Here is a 13,787-nt window from a genome sequence, read left to right as displayed (position 1 = left end):
ATGGATATGTTGAGCGCCCTGCGGCTGGCTGCATGCTCGAGGGACATGCACACGGCCATCGTCGAAGCGAGGCCTAAGCTTTTCAAGACACCCTCCTTGCTGCTCTCTAGTCTTGCGAGATTTTCTCACCATGATACGGAGGCATACATGATGCCCCTCGACTTCAGTCCGATCCCCATTAGCCGAAACTTCTTTGCATGTATGTATTGGGTCGCCGTACATCATTTCCCTCGACTTCGATCCGATCACCATCGCCTGAAACTTCTTGGTAGGTATGTACTGGGTCGGCATGAACTCCCACTGGATGGCTACCGTCACAGAAGACGGGAAAAAGGTTGTGCTCGTGAACTTCCAGACCTCCCATGAGATTATCCTTCCTCCCTTGGATTATATAGAGTTTTACCATCGCGGTCCAAGTCATCTAGATTACTACGTCAGTTGGACGAACCTTGTTTTGCAGAAGATTATAATCTGCCAAGTGCCCACACGACATGCGGATTATGCAGACTTCAAGCTAATTGCCTTGATCGACCGCGGACTCGCCTATCTTTATGCTGGTGCCTTCTTCAGCTGGAGACAACTCAGCTCGCAGTGGATCATCGTCAAAGTTGATACACACTTCTGTGATGCTATTGAACACAATGGCATCATCTACGCGATCGACAAAGCAGATGGCACCATGTATTGCTGGGACGGCACGTGTAAGTTGTTTCCGTCTGATGTTAATGATGACGCCATGACACTGTTTGAACTTTTTGTGATGATTGGCATATCCCTGTTTGAGTAGAATTTGAGTAGAACTGTGGTAATGTATTAGAGACGCCGTAAATCAGCTATATTTGGAATGAGTTAATTCATGCGATTGTGACCATGTCATTATAGCCAATTTGTACCCCTGAATAATCAAACGGTTAGGAAGATATTGATATTCTCCTTATTTTATAGTAATTTATATACTACTAAATATGAGTGTGTATCAATGGCCATGTTAGTTTCCTCATTTTCATGATGTAGAAACATGCATCACACTGTAGGTTTCATCTAACCATACATTAGGGAAGTAAATGTGCATATGGAGAACTCTATATTTGGAAGTAGTGAAATCCTGCAATGCTTACCATGTGGACATACCTATATTCGCCCTTCAGCAATCAATGGCTAGAATAATATGCTCACAAAAATTTTGCCCACAGAACATGAGTATATAACAATGCATGGTCTGTTAGTTTCCTTGAAGAATTTGTTTGTGAGGACAGAACATGATTACATAACATGCATGACATGGTAGTTTCCTGTGAAGAATCGATCGAGAGATAACATGAGTATAACCATGCATGGCACTTCTATATTTTCGAACCCAGTATACATTTCCCTGTATTTTCCTCCCAGTTCCAACAGGGACATATCAATGTTGTTTCTTGCATTATCCTACTCATACTCTGAACAATGTTGATCTTACATTAACAATGCTTGTCCTTTTATATGATGCGGTGTCCCTACAGTTACTGCCCTTTGTAATCACACCACCTTTGCCAAAAACAGAGAAGCACAACTGGTTCCTCGCTCGATCAGACGACGGCAAAAGACTGATGATCATTCGGACACATGAGCCAGAAAAGTTATATTGCAAAAACCCCACCGTATACAAGCACCGTGAAATACGTGAGTATCCGGACAGTGGCTGCTACGTCTATGAGCAGGATGCCGGCTTGTTGGGGCCTTCAAGATTTTTGAGTTGGAGGCGGGTAGATAGCCTTGGTTCACACTCTCTATTTCCTGGACTCAATTATCCGATTAACTAGGAGATCACCGTTGGCAAGGACCTTGATGGCAGAGAGGCTCTGTTTGCTATGGAAAACTGTGTCTACACGGCGAGCCCTAGGAGTTCGGGAGCAAACTCCCCTGATTGTCAACGATATAGCCTGCAGCCAAAAGAAGGTGAGAATGACAAAGGCATATGGATTAACTTTGATCCTTGGATGTGTCGAGTCCGACAGGCAGTGACGTGGTTCAAGCCTTCAGGTTGATAGGTAATTGGGCTATTGCGTCGAAAGGGTGGAGTACTGGTGTCTCCGAATCACTGGTGGCTGAAGCGTGGCTGCAAATTATGATGGTGTTGGATCATCCTCTTTGAATGACTTGTTGTCTTTGCTGCTTGTTCTGGATGGGTAGTTCTCTCTTTTGTTATGCATATTCCTTGTCATTTGGTCATCCTCGTCTATGTCACTCTTACTATGTAATAGTTGCCTCTATTTAGAATATCATTCTCGTCTGGATCACGAGAGTCTGAGCGATGCATATGGGTGCATTTTGGTGGTCTAGCAACACTTCTTATGAACTATCATGTCTTGTTGTTTATGTCAGTAGTAGTCACAAGTCAGTGTTTGAATGTTGTATATATTGTTGTTTCAAACTGTTCATTGTCTCGAACTGCTGGTGGGCTAAATGAGGGCATCACTATTCTCAAGTGTTCAAAGTATATCTCCTTTTTTAAGTTACTAGCAAGATGCCCGTGCGTTGCACGGAACATCAAGATCTTGTGGGAGAAAAGGATGAACGAGGGAAGGCCTTATCAGCAAATGTGGAGAGGAGTGCGGGTAAATTGTCATTGTTTCCTTCCTATCCGTTAGATATAGATCGAACGGCCTATATTGCAGGATGGCAGGCACACCATCATCACCAACTCTGTTTTTTATAAAAGTGTATATATATATAGATATAGATATAGATAGATAGATAATTTGAGCTCAGTGTCTTTTCGATGATGTACACTTGTTTGGGCCAGTGAGGTGTCGTTGAATATGGGCCGAGTAGTAACGCAATGCCAAACAGGTCAATTATGACTCTCAGGCCGGGCTCTCAAAAGATCCTAAAAAAAGGTCGGGCTCTCAAAAAAAGAAACAATTGGGACTCTTGCGCGCCGACATGTGGGCGCCACTATTGTTTTCGTCCGCTTGCGTGCCGAGAGCATATTGGTGCGTGTTCAAAATTCATGCTACCTTTTCATCCCCAATCTCCCGCCCCTCCCCCACCTCTGGAATCTCGATTCCTACTCCAGTTCCCCCAAATCCCCCTCCTGTACTCCCTATACTGAAGCGCACTATCATGTCGCCGATCAACACGGATCTCTGAGCCGAAGATCCTGAGGTCTGTCCTGCCTTCGGGCGCTGTGTGCTGTCGCTCAACAGTGGCATGGCGGTGCTTGACGACCAGTTTGCCGACAAAGTGATATGGTAACCATCAATGGCGACCAGCCTCCCGTCTCGCCGGACGACCTTGTCAAAGCTCTTGGCATTGCGCACGACATCCAAATAAGTGACTTGCTCGTCGAAGTCTGTCCGCCACCGGCTGATTTCTTCGTCAAGTTCCGGACAACTTTCGACTGCAGTTGTGTGTTCGAATCTTCCCGGCGTTTGTTCTCCGATGGTGCACTGGTGAGCTTTGATCGGTGGCACCCAGGATGGGGCTCGGTGCCCTCTGAGCTTGAGTTTTTAACAAAGCTTACCTTCCACGGCATGCCTCGACGTGCTTGGAATAACGAGTCCATGAATGAGCTTATCAACGGCTTTGGAGGTGAACCCGTAAGTATGTTTGTTCCTCCAGACAGCTGGGCTCTAACGGTTATGGCATGGATGAAGAAGCCGTCCACCATACCGAAGGTGATTGGTGTTGAGATACCGGTGCAGGAACCGGGGTTGTACTATTCATCGCCACCAAGGCCGCCACGGACCACGTTAGGGATGTACCTGTATCGAGTGTTCGCGCACGTCGAAGAAGTGGTCAATCCATCAATCGAAGTCCTGCCTCCACCGTTGGTGCCCGGGTCCGTCGACGACGTCCATTATAGGAGTCAACATCAGACTTCACCCGTGTTGCCAAGAACGATGAATGGCACATGGCCTACTCCATCGCGCTGTGGAGGCCACTGCTTCTTTGGGAGAAGAGGCAGGGCTGGCTGCCTGGATGTCCTCTAATTTGAGGTAACAACTGAATCTTGTCAGATGCTAGTTAAATCCGAGCTATGGGTATGAAGCACTGATGTGCCAGTACATTTGATTGTGACCTGTTCTATTTTTTTACCTGAACTTTTTTAGAAAGGGTTGTACGTCAACTTAATGTTCTAGCAGAACTTATATATTGTGTTGTCTGTCTGTTTTCTTTGCACAACATTCAAGATATTTCCCCGTCATTGATAAAGACGATGAGCGGTTATGTACGAGTTCGTTGGTTTCAACATAGCCCTACATGTAGCGGTCCACTGCTTCCACCCTGATTGTGCCGCCTGCATGAAATATTTGTATGCAAGTTCAGTGTGCTATGATGTTCTATATGATAGTGTCAACTATATAAGTTTTTACTGAGCATCATCAATGCATATGGCTGAAAGATGTATTTACAAGCATCGACCGATGGGTCTCTCTCTCACACACACACACACAAACGCACACATGCACAAGTGGGACCCGTTGAATTATTTCTTCGCTGATGACAGCTTTTAATTAGGTTCCACTGTACTCTAACTTTTTTCTTAAGTTATTAATTGAGCTCAGTGACTTCAAAAAGTTGTACAAAAGCCTTGCTTGGGCTTTTCCGACGTCGCTGAATGTGGGCTGAGTAGCCATGTAAGGTTGTACTGTACTACACAGGCCTTATTTTCAACATCAGCAATGCAACTGGGCCGACAGTTGTACACAATATCCGGGTCAACTTGTTATTCTCCGCCCCGCTGGGCTGCAAATCTTTCCTAGGAGGGATGCATTAGGCTTAACAAGAAAATGGGTTTTAAGAAATAATAAATGGGATGTAATTATAAAAACTGGGCAGTAACTATAAAAAAATGCACCAAACACGTAAATAGTTTAAAAAATATATTATTTTTTGGAATTTGAAAATTTTAATTTCATTACTTGTTGCGCGCGCAATATTTCATTGGATTTTTACGTAATACAAATTTATTTTAAAATTATATTTAATCTGACTAGAAATTTCGGGATAAAAATATTCCAGATCCCATCAAAATGTGGGAAATTTTATTGAATTCTCTTTTGAGCGGTTGGTTGAAATTATTAATTGTTGTCTAGCTAGAAAATGGGTTGTACTTTTTATCTCTACTTCTAATGGAGCAGTTGGTAGTCTCCGCCGGTCAAATTTCGTCCCACCAGAGACGGTTAATTTTCGTCCTCGATCCCACCTCCCGCAACCCAGCGATTCCCCCCTTCCGCCCTTGAGACCGACAAAAAAAATCGGTATGCTACCACGAAGCCTGTTGTGAAACACTACGGTTCATCAACAGAAAATCGTCCTAAAAAAATCTACGAAGGTTAACCTACGAAAAAAGCCAGGCGCTCGCTCCCTCGTGCCCTCGATGCACTTGCCAACCGCCGCTCTCCTCTGCCCCAACCCCAACCCCGCCGCCGCCTCAATCCTACCGCCGCCGGCCTCCTCCTCCTCTAGCGCCTCCGCTCCAGCCCCTCACCTTCTCAGCCTGGATCCGCACGGCAAGGTGTGGGGCTATGGGAGAGAAGGCTCCATATCGCGCGACAAGGTGAGGGGGCGCCCAGATCCGCAGCGGCACCACCGCGCCCTCGTCCACCTGGCCCTCGAGGTCGGCCATGGAGGTCTGGCCTGACCAATGGATGGATGGGGATGAAACCCTAGCCCAACACCCACCCATGGATGGATGGGGATGGGGCGACGACGGCGGTGGCGGCGGCGGCCTTCTCTCGGTGCTTGCTGATGTGGTGGACATCGACGTCGGTGACGGGTTGCAACACGTAGACATCAAAGGTACTGACGCCCTCCATCCTCCTCCCCTCGCCTCCCCTCCCCTCACCTCATCTTCTTCTTCTGGATTTTTTGATTTGACCGGTGCGGTTGGTTTCTGCAGGCTGCGGGTGTGACGGAGGAGCACCATGGCGGGCGTGCAGACCATGGCTCGCTATGGAAGGCCCTTCCCTTCCCTCTCTCTGTTCGAGCCATGCTCAGGCAGTCTTTTCTCTTCTCTTCCCGCAAAAAAAGTCTTTTCTCTTCATGATCTGAACATGTTGGAGGCCATTATTTCTCCACTGCCGGAGTCTAGCCTCCCTCCGTGGGATGCCATGGAGATGAAACTCCCCTCGACAAAAGTGGGTACCAATCCCTCCTCCCCTACCCTTGTCTTCTTCTTCATCTCCAACATCTGATGTTTGCTTGTATTGTGTCAAGGAATTCAAGGGCATGTGGGAGAGAGAGGAGGTCCATGGAGAAGAAGCTCTGCTCCAACCCTCCCTGCCTCCTAATACAAGATGTCTTTTTTGTGTGTGCTTGTATTGCAGCAGCCATGTGCGTATCAAAAAAGGGTCCAGTTTGCAGCAGTCACATGATACGGACATGTTTTTTCATCACAATTGGATTTTTGGATTTACTAGGCTAATTGGTGGTGGTTGCTGTTGTTGTTGTTTTGGCAGCAGCAGCAGCAGCAGGCAGAGTGACGATGTTGGCTATGTGCAGGCCATGGAGGCTTTGATGAGCACGAGGGGAAGGCCGCTGCTTCAACCCCGTTAAGGTCTGCTGCTTCGAATTGTCCCTGATCGGTCGATTTCTTCTTTCTTTCCCGTTAAGGATTTCTTCTTGATGTTTATATTATTGGATTGCCTGTATATTTTGTAACCCATGGAGTTAGTATGACCTGCCTGGCAACCTGTATTTTACTGGAGAAAATGTTGAACAGTATGCTTGTTATTTTGAATGCTTGCGGCAAAGGGATGGGCTTGCACCCTTTTATGTTCTAGACTAGGCATGCTAATGAAAACATTCCCGTACATGTAGGTCATGTGCATATAAACTCCACTTCTTATATTACTTATCTATCCTTTAACAGCTTACGTGTGGGATTTGCTTCGGAAGTTGTCCACGTGAGTCAATGGGTGCTGCTTCATGTGGGCATCCTTTCTGTGGTGTATGTTGGAGAGGTTTCGTTATCTTGTTATCCCCTTGCTTTGGATGGTCATACTTTACACCGCCCTTGCCTATATAATTGTGCCATGAATATGCAGGTTACACACCTGATGATGTTTACGGCAAGGCACAGGAACAAGCAGAGGCCGAGGAAGTGCGGGCACGTGCTGCTGGCCTTGGCAGGTGTAGGAACCGTGCGAGGAAGGTTCAGCGCGCTGCACAAGTCGGGCCACGCCCGGAGCGCCGTGCCAATGCATGTGTGCGTGGTCGGTGGGTTAGCCAAGATCTGCATTCTGCGACTTCATCTTCACCATGGACACAAGCAAGGACTGATTGGTGGTTCTTGGTAGCGGTGCCGAGTATCGGCGGATCGAAGTGGTCGAGGTCGCGGTTAATCCACCAGGACGAGACATGCATCTTGGAGCTAGCGCAGAGGGGGGAAGAAGCAGGTTGGTATGGCCCGGTATGTCCAGTTCTTCCCATGAAGGTCACATGCCTAACTTCGTGCTAGACATTGCTAACTTAGCCACTTGATGTTAAACTCTGTATGTGTAACTAGACCTAGCACCACTCAATGATTCGATGTGTTAAATTAAAGTACCAATTAGGCATGTTCACCCCTTTGTACATGTGTGTTGTTGCATTGCTTACTATATCTTGTTGTATATGATGGCCCATTGTCAGCTATACAACTTTTGAATTCTGTCAAGTTCAGTTCAGATTTGATTTTTTTTTCACCTCTTTTTGCATGGACAATGTGTCTGGTGTTTAAATAATGGCTACTTGAAATTCATAGGCATTGTGAGGTCAAAAAGTATTCCATTTTGACTCCTTTATTCAGTATGGTTCAAAGTTGATAGCTGCTACACCTACATGTGGAAAACTTACGGCATTCTAAAATTAAGCAGCAACCTTTATTGCCGGTCATTTAAAATTGCAGTGACAAGACAACTGCTGACACAGAGTTCTACCTCTCTGACTGAAACAGGAACTTTTGCGCAAAGAAAACACACACAGGGCAGGAACATGACTACTCTTCCCCTTCCAAGTTTTTGATCGATCGAACTCTTAACTCATAACCCATGAGGTGGTGACCAAGCAAGAAAGGAAGGTTAGTTGACTCTCCTCTAATTCCTTTTTTTGCTGAGAAACTCTCCTCTCCAATTCTGGTTGTCTTAGTTAGTCCTTGGAAATCTCCCAACATTAGATTAATTTATGCATTAAAAACTATAAATAGTACAATAGTAGAAACTATAGCCATAGGAACTAATTATAGAAACAAATTAGAATATTTCAGATTCATCCATGTAGACATGAAGAGGAAGAGAACCGAATCTATTCATAAATTTTACAAGCTAATTGATTCAGTCTGTCAATGTCCATGCCAACATGATAGTAATGCAAGTACGAACAATGTGGAGAGTATTTCATTGGAAGTAATGTTATTTTCCTTTCTTTACCACGCACCTTCAATTTTTATGAACCTAATCTCAAATAACATTACAAGGGCCTGAATGATTCAGTACTGGAATTACATAATGGGCTTTCAGGCTTGCAGGCATTTTTCATGTAAAATTGTTATTCTTGCTAAAATTGTATAGCTGTCCTGCGTGCACCTGAACATTTTTGCATAGATCTATTATGATAGCTATGTCGAAACTCAATATTGTATAACATGTTTTTTTGTATGAGTGATATCAGCTTTCTGAGTCAGATAATTTTATCGTAAGTGCTTAACTTGATGACTTTGTAAACTTGCAAGACAGAAATTTCATTCTGTAAGGAAGTGAAAGACCTTCTCATTTTCTGATTGTTCTACCTCTCTGACTGAAACAGGAACTTTCGCGCAAAGAAAACACACACAGGGCAGGAACATGACTACTCTCGCCCTTCCATGTTTCGGATCGATCGAACTCTTCGGTGACCAAAAAAATGAGAAAAGGGCAGGTCGTCGATGTACAGACCACAGGCGCTCGGACGCACGGCCGGCATCATGGTCGTCATAGCTCATAACCCATGAGGGGTGATGAAGCAAGAAAGGAAGGTTAGTTGACTCTCCTCTAATTCTTTTTTTGTTGAGAAACTCTCCTCTCCGATTCTGATTGTCTTAGTTAGTCCTTGGAAAGCTCCCAACATTAGATTAATTTATGCATTAAAAACTACAAAGAGTACAATAGTAGAAACTATAGTCATAGAAACTGATGTGGGTTGCAGAACTCCCGGGCGACGAGCAACGGCCTTGTACTTCACCCGGACAAGCACCATTGGGTCGACGTTGCAGCCAGCGGCTGCGGCCATGCATTCGGAAATTCCATGGCATGATGCATATAAATTGGATCTGTAGGTGGGTTCAGAAGATGATTTTTTTCTATGCTTCTCCTATGGTGGGTTCGGTTTTGCATTACTCAATTTTGCTAATGTGTCGTTTCTGCAATGTACCTTCAATTTTTTTAGTATACTAATTTCAAATGATTACATAATTTTCTATGGATCAGATTCATGAAGCTCCAAGCGAGCAAGAAGTTTCAGTCCACCTTTACTCATGGCCTCCCCTTCTCGTCTGGTAACTCACGTGCTCACTTTGTCCTGAAGATAGCATGAACTAATCTTTTACCAGGCAACAAATGCCATGTCCTAGCACTGGCCAAAATCCCTTTTTCATGTGTGAACCATATACAGAAAACTGCATGATATATACTGGAATCTGGTGCTCACTTTTAGGATAGCTGGTTTTTTTTCACCCAACTAGAGAACTTAGGAAGGCTGTTTTTTTCTTCTTTTGTTACGACTTTTTCAGTCTTTTGGGTTAACAAGTGGTTTTTTTCTTTCGCCTTTAGGTTTCATAAGTGCAATTGCAACTGTATGCGTTCACTAGCGACAAAACCCATAGATAAATATACATGCCTATTACATGTTGATGCTGCCAGCTCTTGTTATACATTTATTTTGCAGCGGTTGCTCTGTTCAATCATGGTCCATGCTCTGTTTAATGCACATGTCGGATCAAAATCAAAATGAAATTAGTATAGCTTGTCTAACCACATTCGGACTCCTAATTTTAAGTTTTTGTCTTGCTCTCAGGTGGACGGCCTTGGCAATCTGAACAAGCTTTACGCGACTGGCACTCTTGTTGATCCCATATGAGTCATTAAGCTGTTTTGTGCGCAAGGTTGAGATAGTTGGGGCCTGTAACCGTGTTGTGGTGAGCTTCTTCCTTTCTTTGAGGGTTTCCCAATCCCTTCTCAATCCAAAGTTCTGGCTCAGGCTGTGACTACAACTTTTATTGACCTAGATCTGATGGTGATAGTTAGGAATAATTCAAAAAAAATTCAGGGTTTATTGAACTGCACCACACATAAGTAATAGATATTAACCTATGTTAACACTAATATTTGTAATTTGTTACATCATGATGTTTAATATTGCCAGGAGTTTTTTCTTGAAAAGAAAGTATAAAATTTACACCTCTTGCACCACTGATAGAGATGTGCCTTGCTGTAATAAGATGATGGGCTCATGACTTATCTTTCTTGGACAAAACAAGGAATCTAGCCATAACTATGTACATATCTGGATACTCATCTTTTTTTTCTCAAGCTATCATGTCAAGTGTAGAGGAAATGATGATATACAGAATAAGGAGAAAGACATGCTGACAGTACATCTGGTTCCAATTTTCATCACACTATGTGCTAATATATGCTCTCAATGATAATATGCCACCTTGCGCTATCTACACACGTAACATGTTCTTCTTTTGTATAATTATACACTATAAAATTATTGTATGCTTACCTTTGGTGGAATTTCAGAGTTGAAAGGACATCAAGTTTCCACGCGAGGGGAGTTAATTTTGGTTGTCCTTTGTTTCATAAAAAATGTTGGTAGCATTTAGAACTATGTTTATTTGGTGTAACCGGAATTAATCACTGGTTAAACATATAGAAGGAGTCTCTCTATTGGAAGGGGAAAATATAATATTAGACACCATTTATTTTTCTGCTCGCTGATGCATGCAATGTATCATTTGGCCTTGATTTAATGTACTGCACTTTTCTTCATTGCTCTCTATTCTTTAATAAGTCAGACTCATATAGAACCTGATATTTCTTAGTGATGTCTTCAGATCCCATGAATGTCATTTTGCACCAAAGGTTTGTAACCATTGGGGAATGTTTTCTTGCTCTGATGTATCAAGTTGCCATGGGGGTGATCTAGAGGTGAAAGCTAGCAAGCCATCTCCTGATATTTTCCTTACTAGCAAGCTTAATGCGGAACACTTATATTTCAGTACTTGTTTGTTTAATTGTGTTATTTATCTGCAGGTCTCTTCCTTGTCCAAAGTATGTCGTACCTAATCAAGACATGTTCATTTAATTTACCCGTCATGTAAATGACACAACATGATTCACTTGTGTATAGTGTAAAAATATATTTATTTATGGCACACAGGTGTTCAAATTATAGTTGTGAAACGTGTATAGTGTAAAAATATAATTATTAAGGGAAGTGACGTCACAGTGGTCGTGCCTCGTCTTCTCCGAGTCTCTGCTTGTGGTTTGTGTTCTTTAGATCTGTTCATGCCCTGATATTGCTATCTGATTTCATCTTCTGTGGACTAATTAGGGCTTTGCTTTTGTTTGCACCAATTCGAGATAATGGTCATGACATGCACCAGCTAAGACAACAAGGTCAAGCCCAGGCTTAGGCCTGATGATGAACACAATTAGATGCGGGTAGTTCCTTGCATCCTCATGTTAGAACTACTTTTTTATGCTCTTGCTGCTGCAGATTAGCTACCTACTTACCTTTAAACACAATGTGTCTGAGATAACACGGCGAATAGTCCAGACAACGACACCCCGGACGTATTTGAATTGTGGTCCTGGGCGCTTGTTTGATGTTTGAACATGCCCGGACGTATGAGGGAGAAATGTGTTTCGACCTTGAAGACGACCTTAATCATTTGTTTATTTTATTTATATGCATGGTAGCCCGTAGCAACACAAGGGCGTTCTACTAGTAAACTATAACGGGTTGTAGTAAATTCCATTAGAATTCAAAAATGGGTTGTACACACTTGTGGGACTACTAAGTTGACGCGTCCCTTAAAAAACAAAAACCGAGTTGACGCGTATGCAAGGTTTTGTCAACTTATAGTCAACACACGGTTCTAGCAGCAGTGGTTGTTGGATGTCTATCCAACGGATGTCGTGCTTCTTCTTCAATCTCGGATATTCTTGCTTCAGCCGCCCAAAAAATGACCCCCCCTGACATCTGGGGCGCACCATTTCGGAGGCTGACCTGTGGGCCTACTAAGTTGAAGCGTACCAAGGGTTTTGTCAACTTAGTCAATATAAAAGATTCTAGCTACAGTGACCGTACGATGTCCATCCAACGGCCGTCGTGCTTCTTCAACCTCTGGTCTTCTTGCTCCAGCCGCCCAAACCAGCGCCGGTTGTACCGCGTGCTCCTGCCTCCCGTGGCCGGCTGTGATGCCGCAGAGGCCTCACCGCCCCCTACTACTTCCACCGCTGGCCAGGCCCTGCGGCGATGGCAGCCTCACACCGCAGCCGAACCAGTGAACCCTCGTACTCCTCTCCGCGTGGGCATCCACTGCCGTGTCTTCCCTGGCTCCACGCCGTCCCCTTCCTAGGCCTCGCCGTCGTCCACCGCCTTGGTGCTCTCGGCGCGGCGTGGTCAATGTGGTCAACGAACGACTTCCATCGAAAGAGTACTATATGTGGAGAGTCTAACAGCTGGGTCCACGGCCGCACGCAAGGAAATGCCTCCTTATTACGCGCAAAATAATGATTCCTCCACCTAACAGCTGGGACCCACCGGAAGGGCCTCTGTATTTCGCAAAAAAAACGCCCCCCTCGCTAATAGGTCGGACCCACCACCTATATCCTCGCACGCAAGGAAGTGCCTCCTTATTACGCACAAAAAAATGAATATCCCCCTGCTAGCTGGGACCCACCATAGTGGGAGGCTGACTTGTGAGCCTACTAAGTTGACGGGGACGGAGGGCTTTGTCAACTTAGTCAATATGAACGGTTCTAGCTCCAGTGACCGTACGATGTCCATCCAATGGCCGTAGTGCTTCTTCAACCTCTGGTCTTCTTGATCCAGCCGCCCAAACCAGCGTCGGTCGTGCCGCGTGCTCCTACCTCCCGTGGCCGGCTATGATGCCGCGGAGGCCTCACCGCCCTCTACTACTCCCACCGCTGGCCAGGCCATCCCTCCACTCACCCACACCCCCTATTATTCTGCGGCGATGGCAGCCTCACACCGCAGCCGATCCAGTGAACCCTCGTACTCCTCTCCGCGTGGGCATCCACTGCCGCGTCTTCCCCGGCTCCGCGTCATCCCCTTCCTAGGACTCGCTGTCGTCCACCAACCTGGTGCTCTGAGCGCGGCGTGGTCAACGTGGTCAAGGAACGACTTCCATCGGAAGAGTATTGTACGTGGAGAGGCTGACAACTGGGTCCACGGCCGCAGCAACGAAGTGCCTCCTTATTACGCGGAAAATAATGATTCCTCCACCTGACAGCAGGGACCCACCGGACGGGTCACCGTATTTCGTGAAAAAAACGTTTCCCCTGACTGTTGGGACCCACCAGCTACATCTTCGCACGCAAGGAAGTGCGTCCATGTTATGGGCAAAAGAAATGATTCGCCCCTGGCTACTGGGACCCACTAGCTACATCTTCGCACGCAAGGAAGTGCCTGACAATCGGGACCCACCTGGTCAAAGCGTACATAGCGTTGTCATTCTGGTCGCGAATATGTACGTACATACTGGTCGATCGGTCTGTCTGCAGGCTGCAGCGATGAACCGTGGCCGTGTA

General features: G+C 45.3%; 1 long non-coding RNA gene across 9 annotated transcripts; it reads left to right on the top strand.

The window, feature by feature from the left end:
* Positions 1 to 5,325: 5,325 nt before the first annotated feature.
* LOC123164515 (uncharacterized) lies at positions 5,326 to 11,480 on the top strand. 9 transcript variants are annotated; one of them, XR_006482493.1, is made up of 12 exons: positions 5,330 to 5,787; positions 5,888 to 6,125; positions 6,205 to 6,321; positions 6,450 to 6,544; positions 6,860 to 6,950; positions 7,035 to 7,399; positions 7,925 to 8,047; positions 8,773 to 8,980; positions 9,151 to 9,280; positions 9,432 to 9,499; positions 10,018 to 11,156; positions 11,262 to 11,480. It is a non-coding gene; the product is annotated as an uncharacterized lncRNA (long non-coding RNA). The 9 variants fall into 9 exon arrangements; XR_006482491.1 differs by having other exon boundaries at positions 6,447 to 6,544; XR_006482496.1 differs by having other exon boundaries at positions 5,333 to 5,787; positions 6,205 to 6,544; positions 9,151 to 9,320; positions 10,018 to 10,138; positions 11,063 to 11,156.
* Positions 11,481 to 13,787: the final 2,307 nt, after the last annotated feature.

Source organism: Triticum aestivum, chromosome 7D, assembly GCF_018294505.1.
Source record: "Triticum aestivum cultivar Chinese Spring chromosome 7D, IWGSC CS RefSeq v2.1, whole genome shotgun sequence".
In the NCBI taxonomy this organism is placed as follows: domain Eukaryota; kingdom Viridiplantae; phylum Streptophyta; class Magnoliopsida; order Poales; family Poaceae; genus Triticum; species Triticum aestivum.
The sequence above is the reverse complement of the archived record's forward strand: the minus strand, read 5'-3'. Positions and strand labels throughout refer to the sequence as shown.